Consider the following 23,600-nt stretch of genomic DNA (forward strand, 5'->3'; position numbering starts at 1 on the left):
TATCTGCAGACGACTTCTGAGATTTGTTTCTTCATTGTAGCCTTGGCGGTGGCTTTACACACTGGGTACGCTTCTGGTCCTAATGAGAAAAGGTCAACACACAAGTACATACTTTTAGGTTTGCATCTTGGGAAGATGAATGTAGGCTATCTGAAGACACTGGAATGGGTACAGGGGCCTTGGTGTGTGTCTCATATATGTCTTGGTGGTGCATCCCATGTTGTTGAGCGCACAGGTCAGACAGGTTTAAACATGTTTGACTGCAGTGACACTGAATCCTTCAGCATACCAATGGTGGTGGACAAGCTCTGTCATGGCAGTCTTCGATTGGTGGGTATTGCCGTGGGTGGCTTGAGCCATCATGGGATACAGAACCCAGGGAAGGCAAACTTTGTCACCCAAGTGCCACAGTCCTTCTGTTGACAGCACAGCTCCCTTCTCTTGCCACCTGGCAAATTCTTGAACACCAGCCTGTTGTAGATTCTGGAGAAGGTCATAGGTCACAGGTGGGTCCACTGCGGAGGCCACCTGTGCAGCTGTCACCCTGGCAGGGTTGTCTCTTGGTTGATAAGCTGCAGATTTTGCAGTCTGATCGGCCAGGTGGTTGCCTTTAGCTGAATTTGAGTCGTCCTTTGTGGCCTTTGACTTTCACTATGACAACTTTCTAAGGTAAAGGTATGGCCTCCATCAAGCGTTGGATGGATTTATAATTCTTGATAAGCTTGACTCCGCTGTGAGGAAAGATCGAGCTCTCCATATAGGTCCATAGTCATGAGCTATGTCAAAAGCATAGCGGCTGTCTGTATAAATGGTGGCAGTTTGGTCTTTAGCATGTCTGCAGGCTTCTTCTATGGCACGGAGTTCAGCTTCCTGGGTGGACATGTGTGGGGGCAGCGGTTTTGCTTTTATGGTTTCATGGAGGGAAACAATAGCATATCCAGTGTAGATCCGGCCATCCATGCCATAAAACGATCCATCCACAAGAGCTCATGGTTTGGGTTATCTAGTGAGACATGGGTAACATTACTGAAACCCCCATTTCCTAGGACATTAGTTGTACACAGTCATGTTCCTGTTCTGGCTCAACTAGCAGGTCACCTTGTTACCACTAATACCCCTTCTCCCCTCCAGAGGCAAGAAGGTGGCTGGATTGAGAGTAGTGCAACGGTGAATGGTGATGTTATCAGGCATAAGGAGGGCACATTAAAGCCCTCCTTATGGCGATGGCGAGCAGTACTGAGATGTTTTCGTTGTACTTGAGAAAGAATGTGTCACTGTATGGTTGATTGGGGACAGGGAACAGAATTCTCTACTCTGTCCCTAACACTAGGGGGAGTCCTAGCTCGCCCTATTTCCCGAGATACCTCTGAAGGTGAGGATTCCGGGGCCTCGGCCCTCGCTCTGACTCCTGAGTTAGCCCTCCATCTGTTCTCCTCCCACACCCAGGGAAGGGGGCGCTACTGTGCACCGTAGAACTCCCATCCGACAAACAAAATACACAGACAGGGGTAAACAGAAAACTCCAGGCACACAAAATATTCACTCACATATTACAGAGGAAAGCACCAGGGTATGAAGGTAGGGGAATAAACCAAAATGGAGAAGGATAAGGAATTACCATGCATACAAACCAAACAACAGTCTCTGATAATCCCTCCAACTCTCCTTCTCATAATAACTCCTCTCCCTCCGTTAGCCATGCAGCAAAAGCTAGCTCTGACAAGGACTAATATCAGAGCCCAGATTATAAAGGGAAAAGGAGTGACTAACCAAGCTCAGCTATGAGAACCAAGATTTCCAACATGGCCGTTTAACCCGTGTTCTGCCTGAAGAAATAAAATATGTCTTAAAATGAAGGAGAAGTGCTTATTTTCGGAGCCGGAGTAGGAGCCCTCAGATGCTACGGTCTTCTGGCTCCACCCTGTTGCGGTAACCCTGTGACAGAATGTCAGTAACATCATGAGGGACATGCAGTGGTGTGAAAAAGTGTTTGACTCCTTCCTGATTTCTTATTCTTTTGCATGTTTGTCATACTTAAATGTTTCAGATCACAAAACAATTTTAAATATTAGATAAAGATAACATAAGTAAACACAAAATGCAGTTTTTGAATTAAGGTTTTTAAATTAAGTTTGTTTAGATCTTTTTGAATCCTCTCTCTTCTCTAATATTAGCTATCCCTCCTAGCTTTGTGTCATCAGCAAATTTAATCAGTTTCCTTAATCTAAATCACTGATAAAGATGTCGAACAACACATGGCTCAGGACAGAGCCTTTTAGTACCACACTTGAGACATTCTTCCAACTGGATGTGCAACCATTTATTATCAATCTTTGGGTCCGATCACTAAGCCAGTTATGAATCCACCTAACAGTTGCTTTGTACATTCCATATTGTGTCATTTTTTCAATAAGGATGGTGTGAGATACTTTTTCAAATGCTTTGCTGAAGTCAAGATATAACTACTAGTGTTGAGCGAGCACTAAAATGCTCGGGTGCTCGAAGCTCGGGCCGAGCTCGCCGTGATACTCGGGTGCTCGACCCGAGCAACGAGCCCAATGTTACTCTATGGGAGACTCGAGCATTTTTGCGGTGGCACCCCCGGCAGTCTTTTAAAAGCCTAACAAGTGCCCAAAACGATAGTGACAGTGCTCAAATGACATGGGGACAGCATGGGGATCACCCCAGGAAGCATTTCTGACCCCCAGGTCACTGCTGTCAACAACGTGGTCAGAGATATTAAGCCACTTTTACGGGCTCACAATAAAACGTTTAAAAATGAAAGTGAAACTTTTTTCCTGTGAAATATGTTAAGGAACATCCTTTCCAGGGAAAAGACTTGTGTATAAGTTAAAATAAATGACCAAAAACAAAAATACTCCTCCACACCTTCGGCTATGTTCACAAGTAGCATTTTTTATGCGTTTTTGCACTTTTGTATTGCTTTCAACTATGACAAATGCATTCACCGGGAAATGTCATTTTAACATTTTACAACCTTATCTGGCCATGTGCTGTGTGACACATGCATAAAGTGCTGAAAAGACATGGGAACAGCGTGGGGAAGACCCCTGGAAGCATCTCTGACTCCCAGGTCACTGTCTAAAAGTGTGCCCATCATAAGTGATCCTTGCCGCATCAGAAGATGCAGACTTGCAACTATCCCCATGCAAGTTCTAGTCCCAGGGCAGTGTTCAATTGTACCTCCCCCATTCCTTGCAATACAAGCGCAAGTATGCAGCCTGCCACCCACCCACCCCCAGGCTGCAATACCATACTGCTTGCTTGCTTGAACTTGAAATTGGGCCTTTTAGGCACGTGGAGGCGGAATCTGGCCACCACGTCATGGCTGTGTTGGCGGCCTGGAATCCATACTCAGTCCCCAGCCACCCGGCAGCCGGGTGTCCATACTCTGTCCCCAGCCGCCCCGCGGCCGGGTGTCCACACACGGTCCCCAGCCGCCTGGGGGCAGTCGGGTGTCCATAAACGGTCCCCAGCCGCCCCTATTTCTCCTTGGAGCATCCCCCCACACACTTTTCTTAGCCCGGCCTGCTTTAGGCAGCATTGGACGAGCCCACCAGAGAACCAGACTCCTCCGGTGGGCCCTGACTTCTCCATCGGTGGAGTTGAGAGTGCCAAAGTGAGGAGCATGATGATGATGACAGAAGTTAGCATCTGCTATGTTTTCTTTTAATGCAAGTGTAAGTGTGCAGCCTGCCACCCACCCACCCCCAGACTGCAATTCCATACTGCTAGCTTGCACTTGAAATGGGGCCTTTTAGTTTGGAGGAGGCCGAAGCTGGCCACTACCTCATGGCTGCTTCGGCAGCGAGGTATCCATACTCAGTCCCCAGCCGCCCCTATTTGTCCTGGTGTGCCTTATACATAAGATTAAGCGCGTATACCAAAACATTACCTGTGCCCTCCCCAGTGGATTTAGTGGGAAGGAGAGCCTATTCCGCTGTAGTGTGTGCATGCCAAACCCCTGTTCATGGTACATGCGAAGATGCCTCCAACCTTGCACCTGTCGTTGCAGACTTGCAACTATCCCCATTCAAGTCCTTGTCCCAGGGCAGTGTTCAATTGTACCTCTCCCATTCCTTGCAATGCAAGCGCAAGTATGCATCCTGCCACCCACCCACCCCCAGGCTGCAATACCATACTGCTTGCTTGCTTGCACTTTAAATTGGGCCTTTTAGGCATGTGGAGGCGGAATCTGGCCACCACGCCATGGCTATGTCGGCGGCCTGGTATCCATACTCAGTCCCCAGCCGCCTGGTGGCCGGGTGTCCCCGCTTGCTCCCCAGCCTCCAGGGGGTGGCCGGGTGTCCATACTCGGTCCCCAGCCACCCCTATTTGTCCCGGTAACCTTTCCCACACTTTTCTTAGCCTGGCCTGCTTTAGGGCAGCATTGGCCGAGCCCACCGGACTATCAGACTCCTCCGGTGGGCCCTGGCTTCTCCATCAGGGGACTTGAGAGTGCCAAGGTGAGGAGCATGATGAGGATGATAGAAGTTAGCATCTGCTTTGTTTTGTTGTAATGCAAGCGCATGTATGTAGTAGCGGCTAGGCCTGAGGTGGTCAGCGTTTTGGCGCATATCCTACCTCCTCCGAGGATTGCTGGATGTTTTCCTGCTACTATCCAAGTTCTATGACTCCCGTTAAAACAAAGCTTCAGGTGATAAATGATGGATGAGGTAGTGGCAAAGGAGAAAGAGCAGGAGGAACAGGGACCATTCACATCAATATCAGGCCAGTCAACCAGATATGTTTTGTAGGATATGTTTCTGTAACAAAAGGAGCGGTTCGGCTACACAGTTATAGGGCATACAGTGAGTGCAATGCCTGCCAAAAATTTCGAGGCACTCCAATGCCCCTTGGAAATGACATGGAGGTCAGAGGGCGTTAACTAAACCTTTTTTTCCATTTATAGCAACTGGGTCTCCTGTGCACTGTTGGCCTAAGCAGTGAATGGAAGGCTTTCCAAAAATTATGAGGAACTGCAATGCCCCTTACAAGAGCCATGTGTGGCACCCCAGGGGTCTGGTCACCACAGTAATAGAAATATTACGTCGGAGAGCAAGTGGGAGGTTTCCTGGTCAGGATCCCTTAAACATGCAACATCCTTCTGCCCCAGTCCTGGGAGGGGAGAAGTCTGCCCTTATAAACTGGATCTGGGGCGGGGTTGAGTGAGTCAGAGAACAGAGAACAGTCAGAGTCAGAGTGAGAGCAAGGGAAAGTAACAGCAAGGAGCTCTGTAGGAGCTAGGAGCTAAAGACCTGGGGCTGGAAGCTGAGCAGAGCTCTCCCTGGCAGAAGACAATAGGAATCGGACACAGGAGTCCGAGGCTGTGAGGACTTATATATCCAGCAGCAGAAACCAGCCGGCAGGGGATTTCAGGTCCTCTGGCCATAGAAGCCCGGAGGCTCAGTCACAAGCAAGGGACCAGCACCGCCATCGTGGAGAGGAGGCTAACAGAAGGCCCCAAGTCACCAGCCATACGGGTGAGCACTACACGGTACACTCAGGGACGTGGGCTACTTCTACCCGCTTACAGCAAGGTAGCCAGGAAGAGTGCAAACAGACGGGGAGGCCTACAACTCCACCTGGCCAGGGGAACTCCTGCTTGCTCACAGACTGACCAGGCCTCTTATGCTAGCCAGTACTCCTGGGAGGGCCTACCTTATAATCATCAGTAAAGACCCTGAACTGCACTGCAAAGACTCTGAGTCGTTCCTGCTGCGCTCATGCACCATCACCCCCATCATCCACACTCACTGCCCTGAGGCTATACTCCTCCCGTGGGGAGTTATCCCATTCTCTGCTGCCACACAACACCAGCCTCAGCAGTCTGCCTCGCAGCGGTGGTACTCCCTGACCGCAATCCACGGGTGGCACAGTCGGACAATTAACCTCAAAACCTAAGAAAGACTGCCACTGGTTTGACCAGCCTGAGCCACGGGACCGGGTCACCACCACGGAGACTACAGACCCCAGAGACCCGGCACCGGGTATCCCACACACGTGTACACACGGCCCAGGGGGCGCATCACATGCAGTAAAGCATATTACAAACATAAGTCCCATTATTTGGGAGTGGGTCTCCCATAGTATTTGCTTATGCCTTGCAAGCAAAAGCTGCCAAAAATTAGGACGGAGCAACTTGCAATGCCCCTTACAAGAGCCATGCAGTACAGCATATTACAAACATAAGTCTCATTATTGGGGAGTGGGTGTCCCATAGTATTTGCTTATGCCTTGCAAGCAAAAGCTGCCAAAAATTAGGACGGAGCAACTTGCAATGCCCCTTACAAGAGCCATGCAGTACAGCATATTACAAACATAAGTCCCATTATTGGGGAGTGGGTCTCCCATAGTATTTGCTTATGCTTTCCAAGCAAAAGCTGCCAAAAATTAGGACGGAGCAACTTGCAATGCCCCTTACAAGAGCCATGCAGTACAGCATATTACAAACATAAGTCCCATTATTGGGGAGTGGGTGTCCCATAGTATTTGCTTATGCCTTGCAAGCAAAAGCTGCCAAAAATAAGGACGGAGGAACTTGCAATGCTGGCACCCTGGTGGTATAGTGGTGGTGGAGGCTGAGGATAAGGAGAAGAAGATAAAACAGCCAAAACGAGGAAGCGTATACCCATGTGTGGGTGTGAAGCGGTGCATGTGAATACACCTCCCGAAATAACACAGTGGATTTGACTTTATGTTACTCTGCTGTCATTTGGTGGTGATGAGAAGTCTGGCCCAATCCAGCCCTTGTTCATTTTGATAAGGGTCAGCTTGTCAGCATTGTCAGTTGACAGGCGAGTGCGCTTATCAGTTATAATTCCCCCAGCGGCACTAAAAACACGCTCCGATAACACGCTAGCGGCAGGGCAGGCCAGGACCTCCAAGGCGTACAGAGCGAGTTCATTCCAAGTGTCCAGCTTGGATACCCAATAATTAAAAGGCACAGAGGAATCACGGAGGACGCTGGTACGGTCGGCAAGGTACTCCCTCACCATCTTTTGAAACTTTCCACTCCTTGTGAGAGTACCCCGCGCCTCAGGGCCTGTAAGCTGGGTGGGTGTCAGAAAACTGTCCCAGAACGTTGACAGTGTTCACCTGCCTCTGCTGGATTGGAGTTGCATCTCTCTCGCCTGTACGCCTTGGTTGGGCAACGAACTGTGACCTCTGCCGCTAGCGTGTTCAGATGGGAATTTTTTTAAGAGTTCTGCAGCAAGGGCCTTCTGGTACTGCCCCATTTTTGTAGACCTCTCCACCTCAGGAATAAGAGAGTGAAAGTTCTCCTTGTAGCGGGGGTCTACAAGTGTCACCAACCAGTAATGACTGTCACCCAACATTTTGACAACGCGAGGGTCACGGTTAAGGCAGCGTAACATAAAGTCAGCCATGCGTGCCAGACTGGTAACGGGCAAGATTTCCGTGTCCTCACCAAGATGACGACTGACCATGCTCTCCTCTTCCTCCTCCTCCTCTTCCTCCTCCCCCCTGTCCTCAGGCCACCCACGCTGAACCGACGGTATGACACTTGTACAGGTACTACCGTCTACAACGCATGATAGCAGCTCCTGTTCTTCCTCCTCCTCCTCCTCCTCCTCTCCCTCATTGTCCCCCAATGCACGTTGGGATGAGATGAGGCTGGGCTGTGTGTAATCGCCCGCTACGGCTTCTTGATCCATCTCATCATACTCTGGCTGCAATGCCTCCTCTTTAATTCTCTGCAGAGAGCGTTGCAAAAGACAGACAAGTGGGATGCTGACACTAATGATGGCGTCATCACCACTCACCATCTTGCTGGCCTCCTCAATGTTTGTCAGGATGGTACATATGTCAGACATCCAGGTCCACTCCTGAGGTCTTATGTGTGGAGTCTGACCTGAATATCGACGGCCTTGTTGCAGCTGGTACTCCACAACTGCTCTCTTCTGCTCGCAAATCCTTTGCAACATGTGGAGGGTAGAGTTCCAACGTGTGTGGACATCACACACCAGTCGGTGTGCCGGAAGCTGCAAACGCTGCTGCAACACAGCAAGGGCGGCGGAAGCTGCAGCCGACTTGCGAAAATGAGCTGACAGGCGGCGTACTTTCACGAGCAGATCTGGCAACTCGGGGTACGATTTAAGAAACCGCTGAACCACGAGGTTAAGCACATGAGCCAGGCATGGTACGTGTGTGATCTCACCTCGCTTCAGAGCCGCCACCAAGTTACGGCCATTGTCACACACGACCATGCCGGGATGTAGGTTCAGCGGTCTCAGCCACAGATCTGCCTGCTCTTTCACAGCTGTCCACAACTCACAAGCAGTGTGAGGTTTATCACCTAAGCTTATGAGTTTCAGCACAGCCTGTTGCCGCTTGGCGGAGGCAGTACTGCAATGCTTCCAGCTTGTAACTGATGTGGTGATATCTGAGATGGAGGCTGAACATTAGGAGCAGGAGGAGGAGGATGCGCAGGAGCTGTGCACTGTGGGGGCAACTCTGACTGACATAGGGCCCGCAATCCTCGGTGTGGGGAGGATGTGTTCCGTCCCAAGGTCCGACTGGGTCCCGGCTTCCACTATGTTTACCCAGTGTGCCGTCAGAGAGATGTACCGTCCCTGGCCACAAGCACTTGTCCACGTGTCCGTTGTCAGGTGGACTCTCCCAGTAACTGCGTTGTTGAGGGCACGGCAGATGCTTTGGGACACGTGCTTGTGTAGTGCGGGGATGGCACACCGGGCAAAATAGTGTCGGCTGGGGACCGAGTACCGAGGGACGGCCACCGCCATAAGATTGCGGAAGGATTCCGTCTCCACCAGCCTAAAAGGCAGCATTTCCAACGCAAGCAGTCGTGAAATGTACGAATTTAGGACTGTGGCCTGTGGGGCGTTAGCTGCGAATTTCCGCATTCGTTCAAAGGTCTGGGATATGGAAAATTGAACGCTGCGGTGGGACGTGGACGTTGATGCTGTTTCTTGAGAAACTGCCATAACAAGTGAAGACTGAGAGGAGGGGGCATCTTTACATGCAGTATGGACAGGGGATTGCCTTGCACACACAACAGGGGGTTCTATTGTACGCACAACAGTGGAAGAAGCAGTGGTGACACCCGCTGACACTGGTCGTGGACCCTGGGTTTCGCCCCACAAAGTCGGGTGCTTTGCTGCCATGTGCCTGATCATGCTGGTGGTGGTCAGGCTGGTAGTTTTGTCACCCCTGCTGATGCTGGCATGGCAGGTGGAACATATGGCCTTTTTGGGGTTATCAGCAGAGTCTTTAAAAAAATTCCAGACTCTGGAAGACCTACCGCTTGTACTGGCAACGTCCCTCATGTTGGTGTTACGGGGAACGGTTGCCTGCCTTCTGTCTGCGGCCACCACACTGCTTCTTCTTGCCTGTTGGGGTACTCTGCCTTCCTCCCCCTGTGTGCTGCTGGCCTCACTCTGCATGTCCTCCTTCCACGTTGGGTCAGTTACTAGATCATCCACCACCTCCTCCTTTTCCACTTGCGCACCACGATCCTCCTCCTCACTTCCTGGCAATTGTGTCTCGTCATCGTCCACCTCTTGTGACAGATTGCCAACGTCGACTTCCTGTGGCCGTGGCTGTTCAAATATTTGGGCATCGCAACATGGGATCTCCTCTTCCACCACTTCAAGCGTATCAGGCGAGGGGCCCAAATATGGAAATGAACCAGTGAACAGCTCTTCAGAGTGTCCAAGTGTGGGATCACTTGCTGTCTGACGACACTCGGCATGGTGGGAGGAAGGAGCATCAGGGTGAGGAGGAGTATGCGGTCGAGACTCACGGCTACTAAGAGTTGACCGTGTGGAAGACAGACCGGAGGTGGTGGTGCCCAGGTAACTGGAAGTATTATCTGCTATCCAATTAATAACCTGTTCACACTGATCAGTTCTCAATACTGGTGTTGTTCTGTGCTTCCCTAGTAATTCGGTCAAGAAGTGGGAGCGAGAAGATGTGGCTGTTGGTTGTGGCACATTTTCACCTTGGCCACGGCCCCGTCCTCTGCACGAACCATCACCAGAACGTCTACTTCCACGTCCCTTGCCACGCGCCTTGCCCATTGTAAATGAAGTAAAATAACTTACACTTGCACTATCAATGGAAAAAGGGTAATAAAGAGTAGATTAGAACCGTGGAAGAGGAAAACCACAGTTATTGTTTACTGGGGTATACCACACTCTTTTAAATAGAGATATTTGCGGCTGAACAGTGAGCGACACACTCAAACTGCTTTTTTTTTAGATACCAAAGTCCCAAAACTGGATAGTACAGCGATTTGACCCATGGAACTGCGAAACCACACTGGGATGTCGGGCCTACACAAGACTTTTTTCAACAGATATATTTTTGTGTCACAACAGTCAGGAGACACTACTGTTTTTCTTTACGTAAAAACTACCAAAAGCTGAATAATAGAGATTTTTTACCGTGGGATTGCAAAACCACAGTTATTGTTTACTGGGGTATACCACACTTTTTTAAATAGAGATATTTGCAGCTGAACAGTGAGCGACACACTCAAACTGCTTTTTTTTTAGATACCAAAGTCCCAAAACTGGATAGTACAGCGATTTGACCCATGGAACTGCGAAACCACACTGGGATGTCGGGCCTACACAAGACTTTTTTCAACAGATATATTTTTGTGTCACAACAGTCAGGAGACACTACTGTTTTTCTTTACGTAAAAAACTACCAAAAGCTGAATAATAGAGATTTTTTACCGTGGGATGGCAAAACCACAGTTATTGTTTACTGGGGTATACCACACTTTTTTAAATAGAGATATTTGCGGCTGAACAGTGAGCGACACACTCAAACTGCTTTTTTTTTAGATACCAAAGGCCCAAAACTGGATAGTACAGCGATTTGACCCGTGGAACTGCGAAACCACACTGGGATGTCGGGCCTACATAAGACTATTTTCAACAGATATATTTTTGTGTCACAACAGTCAGGAGACAGTACTGTTTTTCTTTACGGAAAAAACTACCAAAAGCTGAATAATAGAGATTTTTTACCGTGGGATGGCAAAACCACAGTTATTGTTTACTGGGGTATACCACACTTTTTTAAATAGAGATATTTGCGGCTGAACAGTGAGCGACACACTCAAACTGCTTTTTTTTTAGATACCAAAGGCCCAAAACTGGATAGTACAGCGATTTGACCCATGGAACTGCGAAACCACACTGGGATGTCGGGCCTACACAAGACTATTTTCAACAGATATATTTTTGTGTCACAACAGTCAGGAGACACTACTGTTTTTCTTTACGGAAAATATACCAAAACCTGAATAATAGAGATTTTTTACCGTGGGATGGCAAAACCACAGTTATTGTTTACTGGGGTATACCAGACTTTTTTAAATATATAGATTTGCGGCTGAACAGTGAGCGACACACTCAAACTGTTTTTTTTTTAGATACAAATGGTCCAAAATGGATAATACAGAGGTTTGAACCGTGGAAGTGCAAAACAACACTTCTGTTTCTCTAGCCTACACCAGACTATTTTCAACAGTTATATTTGTGTCTGAAAAATCAGAGACACGCTTTTTTTGGGGGGGGGGGGGGGGGACACCAAAAGGTTAATAAGACGGGTATTTGTACAGTGTGAAGGATGAAAAAAAAGGAGGATTTAGATGAAAAAAAAAGGACTTTTCCTGGCCCCCGACACCTGGTGCTAAGTCCAGCAATTTCAGCAACAGGAGCACACAGGACCGTAATGCAGCGTTTGCTGGTATAACCACTGTGTCTCCTATACAGCATGACTGCCTGGTATCTGGGATGGATATTAGTCCTGAAAAGGACTGTTTGTTTGTTCTGGCAGCCTTTACAGACTCTACACTAACTATTTCGCAGTTTATATCTCTCCCTAAATCAGCAGCGCTGTCCCTTCACTGTCTAATCCGGAGCGACTGTGTCCAAGATGGCGGCGCCCGGTTTTAAATACTCGAGGTGACGCTGTGCGGCCAGCCAATCACTGTAATGCCCACAACCAACATGGCTGCAGCATTACAGTGACTGGCTGGAAATCCCTGCATGTTCATTGGCTCTGTAAAGAGCGCCAAACATGCAGGGCGGAGACCCGAGCTCCCGCCCGAGTAACCCGGAAATGCTCGGTGCTCGCCGAACATCCCAAGTAGCGTGATGCTCGGGCGAGTACCGAGCAGTGTCGAGCATGTTCGCTCAACACTAATAACTACCACATTATCTTGATCCACCCAGTCAGTTATTCTGTCATAAAAGAAAATTAAGTTAGTCTGACATGACTTATTAGTTACAAACCCATGTTGGCTCTGGTTAATCACTTCATTCTCATAAAGGTACTTGCATACATGTTGTTTAATAATTTGTTCAAAGATTTTTCCAGGTATAGAAGTAAGGCTCACAGGCCTATAGTTCCCTGGGTCCACCTTATATCCCTTTTTGAAGATAGGGACAACATTCGCTCTTCTCCAGTATTCTGGGACTTCCCCTGTTCTCCAAGAATTTTTAAAGATTATTGAGAGTGGTTCAATTCTTTTGTCTGCTGTCTCCTTCAGTACCCTAGAATGTAATTCATCTGGACCTGGAGACTTGAATTAATTTATGTTAGCTGAGTGTTCCCTCACTATATCTATTTATAGATAGTGTGGATTATTCTAGTCCTTCAATAGTACAGTGAAGATCAGCTGATGTTACACTTTCTGAGAGAAAACAGATGCAAAATAGGAATTTAAAAATTTGTCTTCTCACCATAATTTTTTACCACTTTACCTTTTTCATCCTGTAAAAATCATATAGCATCTTTGACTTTTCTTTTACTTTTGCCATATCCTCAAAATCCTTTCTTATTGATTTTGACATCTCTTGCAGGCCTTAATTCATTATCAGATTTAGCTAATCTGATACGTGCCCTGCAGGTTCTGCAGACAGCATTATATTCTTCTTTAGATATGCCTCCCTCTTTCCATTTGATAACCATTTCTTTCTTCCTTTTTAGCATGTGTTTAAGTTCTGTGTTCATCCATCCTGGTTTCCTTAAATGCTTCCTATTCTTCCCTCTTTTAGAGATTGTTAATGATTCTGCTTTGAGAATCAAATTTTTCAAAATTTCCCATCCTTCCTGGACATTTCTGTCCTTAATGACATCCATCCATTGGAACCCTCCTATCCTCTTTCTGAGTCCCATAATATCTGCCATTTTGAAATAAAACCTTGAAGTTTGACTCTTCACAGGTCTTCTTCCTCTAGTTATCTAAAATTCTATGATAGCATGATCGCTGCCTCCTAGGGTCCCAGCCACCCTTACCTTCTCAATAGTAATGAGCGAGTATGTTCTGTTAACCCTTTCGGCGAGCATGCGCGGGTGCTCGCCGAGTATCTTCAGCGTGCTCGGCTGTTATGTTTTAGTCACTTCGTGCACATGATTTGGAACTGTTTGACAGCTTTAATACATGTGAGGAGTGCCTAAAAAACAGGCATTCCTCACATGTATTAAAGCTGTCAAACAGTCGCAAATCATGCGCACGGCGTGACTCAAACATAACACCCGAGCACGCTGAAGATACTCGGAAAACACCCGAGCATGCTCGTAAATCTCGAGCAACTAGCATGCTCGCTCATCACTACTCCTCAACCATTTCCTCCCTGTTAATGAGTATTAGATCCAAGGTAGCAAATCTCCTTGTTCTCTCTTCTACCTTTTGGAAGATAAAGTTGTCAGCAAGAGAGGATAAGAATTTGCTGGACCTGTTACTTTTGCCTGAGGGAGATTCCCAAACAAATGTCTGGATAGTTGAAATCTCCCATGATCCATGTGTAAGGGGGAAGACTGGGGTGTAAGTACTTTCAGAACAAGGGATTCGGAACTGCCGGGGCTGTGCCTCTTGTTGCAGGGGGAAGACAGACTGCGAGACAGGAGTCAGGTGACTGGGAAGCTGGGGGTGTGTCCAGAGAGAGAGAGCTGAGGAGTCAGGTGACCGGGGAGCTGAGCTGGTGTCTAGGAAGAGGGTGGAAAAGGAGTTTTTGCGTGGGAAAAGCGGCAGTGGACAGTGGGAGTCAAGCCCGACTAGAGGGAGAAGAGACGCTGGATCCCTGGAGCCGAGCAAGTGTGGTGCACTGTTATAGACTAGGGGCTCAGCGGGTCAAACCGGAGACCGCCTGCAGTCGCCAGAAGACGGAACATTGTTTAGGCGGGGAAGCTGGAAGAATGCAACACCGGCACCAGCCGGCAACTGCCTTGTGAGGAGCAAGAGTCAGCTAAGTGTAAAAACTGCCGATTACAACCGTGTCGACTCTGCTACATCTAGCCCAACTGTGGATTTTCAGTTATAGCATATTACCTGCTACTTCCCTTCTTGTCCCTATATTTTCCCTGTTACTCCCTTTGTGGAGATTTACCCTGTTATTATAAACTTCCCCTGTTTATTAACCCCCGTATTGGCTGCTCTGTGTTTCTGTGTCGCTGCATCTAAAGTACCTGTGTTACATTTGGCGTAGTCGGCAGGATGCAATCGTTAGACACAGACACTGCAGAGCAGTCCATCCTGGGAGCCCCTAGATCTAGCTTGCCGCTGGGGGCCATGCTCAGCAATCTCCCAAAGTTCACCAAGGACAATATGATGCTGTGGGACTGGGTTGAGAGAGTTAGGAGTATGTTACGTATGCATCCGATGACCCCAGCTATGCAAGCCGAAATAGCCTTACTGGCCCTGGACGGCGAGGCCCGACAATCCGTGATGTACCGCCCTCCTCATGACTGGGATACTGTAGAAAAAGTGGTGCAGATACTGGAGGAGATGCATGGGGATCCCACCAATGTAGAAAAGACGACATGGGGAATTTGGGAATGGGCCCCCCTGACGTGATCTTAAGGGACCAATTTGTGGCAGGCCGCCAGAAGACGGAGCATTGTTTAGGCGGGGAAGAAAGCAACATCGGCAACTGCCTTGTGAGGAGCAAGAGTCAGCTAAGTGTAAAAACTACCGATTACAACTGTGTCGACTCTGCTACATCCAGCCCAACTGTGGATTGTCAGTTTTAGCATATTACCTGCTACTTCCCTTGTTGTCCCCATATTTTCCCTGTTACTCCCTGTGTGAAGATTGACCCTGTTACAGTAAATCCCCCTTGTTTATTAACCCTGTACTGGCTGCTCTCTGTTTCTGTGTCACTGCATCTAAAGTACCTGTGTTACACATGTGTCATTTTTTTTTGATAACTTGGCCATCTGATGCATAAAGAGTTCATCCATATCTTCAGCTTGCCCAGGTGGCCTAGAGTAAATGCCTACAATGGTGTCCTTTCCGTTGTTCTCTCCTTGCATTGCTACCCAAACAGTTTCCACAGAACTCCCAGTCTCTGAAGCTTCAATCTCTGTGGAGATTGTGGTAGGACGACTCGCTCGGCCATTTCCGGAAGTAGACTCAGGAACCTGGGTTTTCTTTGCATGCTTTATTAATAGCATAAAGCTCTGCACTCCAGCAAAATAAACACAGCCTTGCTTGGCAAAACAACAAAGCAAAAGATAAACTGTAGCAGAGTCAATATATGTGTGTGCGGTTCGCCCACACAGGTTATGTCCAGCCTTCAGCTCCCACCTCAGCTATGGCTGTCCAGTCTGGAGACCTTGCCTCTCCAAACCCAACACAGAGAAAAAAAAAACAGGACTGAACATTTAGGCTGTGTGCCCACGTAGCGTTTTTCAAGCGTTTATGCTGTGGAATTTCCGCAGCGTAAACGCTTGTGAAACGCTAGGTAATCCGCACCCCATGGTCCCCAAGGGGATTCCGCATGTTCTATGCACATGCTGAGGATTTTTCCGCAGCGTTTATGCTGCGTACAAAAATCCGCAGCATGTCATTTAATTTTGCGGAAGCGCAGCGGAACTCCCGCCATTGACTTGCATTGAAACGCATAGAATGCGCATCTGTACATTTCTACAAGCGAATTCTATGCGTCTCTATGTGCGGATGGTACCCAGTTCTGGAGGAGAGGAGACTCTCATCCAGACCTGGGTACCATTGTACCTATAAAAAAAAGAATAAAATAATAAATAAAGTTTATACTCACCTTTCCAAAGGCTTCTCTGCATGCCGGCATCGCTGAATGACCTTCGGTGACGTTACAGTCATGTGACCGCAGGCCCTTCACCGCTCTGTCTCGCGATATGCCGGCAGCCAGGAATCAGCCAGGAAGCAGCGCTGCAGCACACGCCGGGACATCGGGGGTGAGTATAGCTTTATTTTATTTTATTTTTACGGTTCACACTGTATAAATCCATGCTGTTTGCTGTTTGTGATGCTATCGCCTGGAAAGCGCTTGTCAAACTGCATGCGGAAACGCATGTGAATCCGCATGTGGATCCGCATGTATTCTGCAGGAAAATGCTGCAGAAATTTTCTGCTTCATTTCTGCATCGTGGGCACATAGCCTTAAACATTGCTCAGTCACACCCGGAGGTGGAGGTATGGGGAATGAAGTCCCTCCCATCACTGTGTCATTCCCCTGAAACCACGCCCTTTAAGTGAGTTAACCCACCAGCATGTAACATGCTGTCAGAAAGTCCATTGGTTTCAGTTCACAAAGGCTAGCAACCTGTGCGACACATACCTCTCCTCATAAATCATACCAGTGACTCTGTCACATACTCCCCCCCCTCTGCCCAAAGCCGGGGGTTTGGGCACTTTCTGATACCAGACATGGAATTCTAGAAAGGGCATCAGAGTTCCCGTGTAACCTCCTGGGCCTATGCTCTACGTGAAAGTTGAAGTCCTGAAGAGCTAGGAACCATCTAGTTACCCTGGCATTTTTAGCCCTCTTTTCCCTCAACAATCTCAACGGGGCATGGTCTGACACCAACTTAAACTTCCGGCCTGGCAGGTAGTATCTTAGTGTATCTACGGCCCGCTTTATGGCTAAACACTCTTTTTCTACTATGGCGTAGTTTTTCTCACAGGACGAAAGCTTTCGGCTCAGATAGAGAATGGGATGCTCTTCCCCAATTATCTCTTGAGAGAGTACAGCTCCTAGACCAACCTCTGAAACGTCTGTCTGGACCAAAAACTCTTTCTTGAAGTTTGGTGCAACCAGGACCGGCTGTTTACACAGTGCTGACTTCAACAGTTGAAATGCGGTCTCTGTTTCCTCTGTCCACTTCACCATGGTTGATCTGGTGCCTTTTAGGACACCCGTCAGTGGCGCGGCCATCATGGCAAAATTTGGGATAAACCACCTGTAACATCCCACCATTCCCAGGAACGCTCTCACTTGCTTCTTGGAGAGCGGTTTCGGCCAGGTCTGGATTGCCTTCACTTTATTAACTTGAGGCTTTATTTCGCCTCTCCCGATGACATAGCCCAAGTACTTGGCCTCGTCTTTTCCGACTGCACATTTTTTCGGATTTATAGTAAATCCCGCCTTCCTTAGAGCATCCAGAACAGCCTGTAGCTTAGGTAGATGACTAGCCCAGTCTGGGCTAAAGACTACAATGTCGTCAAGATAGGCTGCGGCATACTTCTTATGTGTGGCTAGGATCCGATCCATAGCCCTCTAGAAGGTGGCTGGGGCCCCCTGTAGTCCGAACGGCATCTGAGTATATTGAAAGCACCCATCAGGTGTCGAGAATGCCGTCTTCTTCTTGGCTGTCTGGGACATGGGGATCTGCCAGTATCCCTTCATCAGGTCAAGAGTGGTGATGTACCTTGCCGGTCCAAGCCTCTTGAGTTTGTCAACGTGGGGCATCGGGTACGCTTCACACTTGGATACCTCATTCAGCCGGCGGTAGTCATTACAAAACCTTCATTCTCCATTGGGTTTTGGCACGAGGACAATTGGGCTCGACCACCCACTCTTTGACTCCTCTATTACCCCCAGGTCTAACATCCTCTTTACCTTGTCAGAGATCACCTTCCGGCGTGCTTCCGGAATCCGATATGGCTTCAGATTCACTCTTACATGTGGCTCTGTAAGTATGTCATGCTCTACCACCTGAGTATGTGCCGGCAACGCTGAGAACAACTCATCGACATTGTTGCTTCTGGGCCGGCGATAGTCTCTGCTATAGTGACGTGTTTCACTTTGCCTTTAGGAGCGGCTCCCAGGCGAGGAGTTTCCACCGTTTCCTGGTCCCGCCATGGCTTGAGCAAGTTCACATGGTATACTTGGTGCATCTTTCTTCGGCCAGGCTGGTGGACTCGGTAGTTCACTTCACTGAGTTTCTCCACCACCTCATACGGGCCTTGCCACTTGGCCAAGAATTTACTTTCGACAGTGGAAATGAGAACCAGAGCGCGATCCCCAGGCTGGAACTGTCTCAGCCTTGCTGACCGGTTATACACCCTCACCTGGGCTTCCTGCGCCCAGAGAAGATGTTCCTTTACGATGGGCATCACTTTCGCCATTCTCTCCTGCAACTGGGCAACATGTTCGATGATGCTCCGGTGGGGGGTGACCTCGGCCTCCCAGGTTTCCTTGGCGAAATCTAGGAGACCTCTTGGATGCCGGCCATACAGAAGCTCAAACGGAGAGAAGCCAGTGGAGGCTTGGGGAACTTCCCTGACGCAAAACAGTACAAACGGAAGCAGGTAGTCCCAGTCTCGACCATCCCTCTTGACGACCTTTTTGAGCATTGCTTTCAGAGTCTTATTAAAGCGCTCCACCAGGCCATCGGTCTGCGGATGGCAAACGGAGGTTCGCAGCTGGGTAATTCAAAGTACTTTACACAGCTCCTTCATCACCTTGCTCATGAATGGGGTTCCTTGGTCCGTCAGGATTTCCTTTGGCAGGCCGGTCCTGGCAAAGATGTGGACAAGTTCCAGAGCTGTGTTCCTACGGGACGAGTTCCTTAAGGGTACCGCTTCAGGGTACCGGGTCGTATAGTCCATGATGACTAAGATATATTGGTGGCCCCGGGCCGATTTAACTAAGGGGCCTACGAGGTCCATGGCAATCCTCTGAAAGGGAACTTCTATCACAGGTAGGGGAACTAAGGGGCTACGGAAGTGGGAGGTGGGTGTGGTTATCTGGTAGGTGGGGCAGGACCTACAATAGTTTAACATCTCCCGGTAATATCCTGGCCAGTAAAACCTCCTCACTATTCTCTCCTGAGTTTTTTCCACCCCTAGGTGTCCCCCCAGAATATGTCAGTGTGCCATATCCAGTACCCTCCGTCGGTATGGTCCCGGTACTAACAGCTGTTCCAGAGTCTCACCGCCACTTAGTTTAGCCACCCGATATAGAAACTCCCCCTGAACTGCAAAGTGGGGGAACCTGGTATCAGCCCCCGGCTCTTGGGCAACCCCATTACATACAGTAACCTGGTCAAAAGCCCCCTTTATGGTCAGGTCCCGAAATTGCGCAGTCCCAAAGTTTTTTTCTGACACATCTAACTCAGGGAGATCGGCCTCCTCGGTCACCGTCTCGCCCTCATCGCCGGCAAGGACGCACAGTGGGAACTCATCCACTTGAGACTTCGTCAGGGGTTCTTCTCCAGGGACCTGGCTTTTCCCCATGCTACTTAGTCTGATTCCCTTCCCCCACAAGTCCCAAAATAAAGAAAAATCATGGCTCAGTATGACGGGATGTATCCGGTCCTTAACCACCCCAACCTCGTGGGACTGGGCACCACAGTCTGTTCCCACTGTCCGCGGCCACGGGATAGTCCTTGGCGTCGCCATGGATGCACCGAACTCCCACAGTTTTGGAAGGAATCAACTGGTGGGGAAGGGTAACTCTGATTAAGGTCACCAGACTCCCAGAGTCCAACAGTCCAAGCACCTTTACTCCATTAATGGATACGGCACATGCCTGCGACCCCTTGCCGGGTTGACAGTCCGCACTGCAGGCTGGATAAGCATAATAGGAACCCCGTCTTCCTAGGCTGCAGTCCATGGGCTCAGGGGACATATGACACCGGGTGGCTACGTGTCCAGGGTTGTGACACCGCCAACAGACTATATCTTTAACAACAGTTCTTGTGGCACCTTCAGTGAGAGTGGGACGCCCCCCAGTGGTGGCTCTAGACCCCTTCCGTGGTGAACCCGCCCCCTTTTGGGTATCCCAGTACGGAGAAGTGACTATATCCGGTTTCCCGAAAGATTTCTCAACCACCTGATACCTCTCTACTAGGCTGATGAAGTCATCTGCGTTCTGGGGACCGCCCTGGGCAACCCAAGTCTGTACCGACTTGGAAAGGGAGTGCACGAATCTATCAATCACCACCCACTCGACCATCTGGGCTGGAGTGGAGGACTCTGGCTGCAACTACTTCTGAACGAGATGCAATAGGTCAATCATCTGCGAGCGAGGGGGTTTGTCGCTGGCATACGCCCAGTGGTGGATTCGTTGGGCTCTCACCGCCATATTCACTCCCAGGCATGCTAAGATATCTGTCTTTAGCTTGGCGTATTCCTTGGCATCCTGCAGTGCCAAGTCGTAATATGCCTTTTGGGGTTCACCCAACAAATATGGCGCCAGAACCTCTGCACACTGTTCTGGTGGAAGTCTCTCCTGATCAGCCACCCTCACAAAGACAGTCAGAAATGCTTCTACATCATCCCCGGGGGTCATTTTCTGCATGGCCCGTCTTACCGCCTTCCTGACGGAGTCATCAGTCGGCCCTGGGGGTGGGGCGGTTGCTCTGCCCTGGATGGCATACGCCAGAAGCTGTATCTGCTGTTGCTGCTCCTGCTGGTGCTTTTGTTGCTCCTGCTGGTGCTGCTGCTGCGACTTTTGCTGCAACTGGATCTGTTGCATCAACAGTTTGGTTGTCTCCTGATACTGCTGCTGGCCCTGCTGCATGCTCTGCTGACTCTGCAAGAGCTGCTGGTGCATCTGTCGTTGGCTCTGCACCAGGTGCTTAATGAGCTCCTCCATGCTGCCGGACGTCTCTGGTTGGCTGGTGGCCTGCACCCAGGACATCCACTGGTCTCTGTGGCAGGTACACGTGTTCCTGGAATCTTGCCAGCACTCTCACACCAACTGTGGTAGGACGACTCGCTCAGCCACTTCCGAAAGTAGACTTAGGTACCCGGGTTTTCTTTGCAGGCTTTATTAATAGCATAAAGCTCTGCACTCCAGCAAAATAAACACAGCATTGCTTGGCAAAACAACAAAACAAAAGATAAACTGTAGCAGAGTCCATATATGTGTGTGCGGTTTGCCCACACAGGTTATGTCCAACCTTGCCTCTCCAAACCCAATACAGAGAAAAAAAACAGGACTGAACATTTAAACTTTGCTCAGCCACACCCGGAGGTGGAGGTATGGGGAATGACGTCCCTCCCATCACTATGTCATTCCCCTAAAACCACGCCCTTTAAGTGAGTTAACCCACCAGCATATAACGTGCTGGCAGAAAGTCCATTGGTTTCAGTTCACACAGACTAGCAACCTGTGCGACACATACCTCCCCTCATAAATCATACCAGTGACTCTGTCACCAGATATACGCTTTTCTAACATGCAATGCGACACCTCCTCCCCATTTATTAAGTCTGTTTCTTGCATCCTTCTAGCCTTGTATTCCAACCATGTGTATCGTCCCACCTGTTAGAACCTTGCTCTTAGGTTTTTTCCTTTGCTGGTCACATGACCTTGTTGGCCTATTTAATCCTGCTCCGCCCTTCTGGCTTTGCTGGACTTCATTGTATAACTACTTTCTAGCTAGCCTGTGCTCTGTATCTAACTCTGTTAGTTTGCTTGGTCTACGGACCTCTATGTTCTATATATTTTGTTTGTTCGTCTGTCTGCTACTATTTCTGTTAGGAGGTGTCCCATTTTCCTCCCAGTCCTTAGTACTTGTAGGGATTCCTTCCCCACATCTATAGGTCTCCGTACAGACTAGCTTAGGACTTTAGCAGGTCTGATCGCAGGATCAGGTCCCCTGTTACATCGTAGGGATTAAGCTGAGTTCTATCGTAGGGACAGATCTCCTCTCTTTCCTTAGCTCTGGTAGCAGAACATAACAGTAAGTCCAGCCTGCAAATTCTCTAAGGAAAGATTTTTCTGTTCCATCATGGTGTCGGTTCAGGATTTGGCTAAACACCTGCATGGACTCTCTCTGGAGGTGGCCGAGCTCCGTCAGCACGTGAGTAACTGTCCTGGAACACATTTCTTGGAGCCTAAGGTATGTTTGCCGGATTTATTTTTTGGTGAACACCGAGAATTTTTTTCATTTAAAAATGCTTGCTTATTGTATTTTCGTTTGAGACCCAAGTCCTCTGGGGATGAATCCCAGCGCATAGGGTTCATAATGTCACTTTTGCGCAAAGAGCCTCAGGAGTGGGCCTTTTCTTTGCAACCTAGTGATACATGCTTCAGATCAGTGGATAGTTTTTTTTCTGCTTTGGGACTATTATATGATGATCCTGACCGTGTCTCATCAGCTGAGACTGAGTTAAGACGTTTGAGACAGGGATCAGGTAATGTGGAAAAATATTGTACTCATTTCCGTCGTTGGTCTACTCAAACAGGGTGGAACGATTCTGCTCTGAAAAGTCTATTTCTTGCTGGGCTCAATGAAAGGGTTAAAGACCTGCTAATTGCTTATCCTACACCTGAAGATTTGCAACAGGCTATGCAATTAGCTATACGGGTGGATAGGAGACTGCGTGCAAGGGTTAATGAGAGCAAATCCTCTGCTATGTCAGTTTCTGGTTATGAGAATGTGTGTACTAACAGTGGTGAACCGATGGAGATTGGATCGGTGGCACCTCGCTCTCAAGAAAAAGACCGTAGATTTTCTGAAGGCTTGTGTTTCTATTGCGGAAAATCTGGTCATTTGATTAAAGGCTGTGAGCTTCGTATGAAGAAAGAAAAAAAAATGGTCAGTCATGCCCGTATTGCCTGTTTAAATTCCAAGGATGTATTTTTAGCTGCTTCCACGATTGCTCAGGAAAAATTAATGGAATTTCGGGTGTTTGTTGATTGTGGGTCTACTCTAAATGTAATTGATGGGGGATTCTTGGAAAGACTCAATTTAAAACCCGAACCTTTATCATCCCCCATTGCTGTGGTTTCTGTGGATGGTTCCCCTTTGAAGAATATTACTCTCAAGGTCTGTGAATTTCCTCTCACTATTAATGGTGTTCACCATGAGAAATTGGATTTGGTAGTTTTGAATAACTTGCCTTCTCCAGTAATATTGGGATTGCCCTGGTTAAAATTTCACAATCCTGTACTGGATTGGTCTACCAGTGAAATTAAATCCTGGAGCCATAAATGTTATGACAAGTGTTGTAACGGGCGTATTGCAGCTTTGGATAGGGGAGAATTGCCTGTTCCTATTCAGGATTTTTGGAGAGTTTTTTCTGAGAAGGAATCGCAGGTTTTGCCTCCCCATAGAGACTATGATTGTTCTATTGAATTTGTCCCTGGAGCGACTCTTCCTAAAAGTCGTTTATTTAACCTTACTATTCCTGAGAGGAAGGCTTTGGAGGAATACATACAGGCAAGTTTGGCCGCCGGTCACATTAGGCCCTCTAAGTCTCCTGTGGCGGTTGGATTTTTTTTTGTAAAAAAAAAGGACGGCGGTTTACGTCCTTGTCTGGATTTTCGTGAGATTAACAAAATTACTGTACGCAATCCTTA

Source organism: Phyllobates terribilis, unplaced genomic scaffold, assembly GCF_046119375.1.
Source record: "Phyllobates terribilis strain yellow unplaced genomic scaffold, ASM4611937v1 Scaffold_1__5_contigs__length_1240528914, whole genome shotgun sequence".
Classification (NCBI taxonomy): Eukaryota; Metazoa; Chordata; class Amphibia; order Anura; family Dendrobatidae; genus Phyllobates; species Phyllobates terribilis.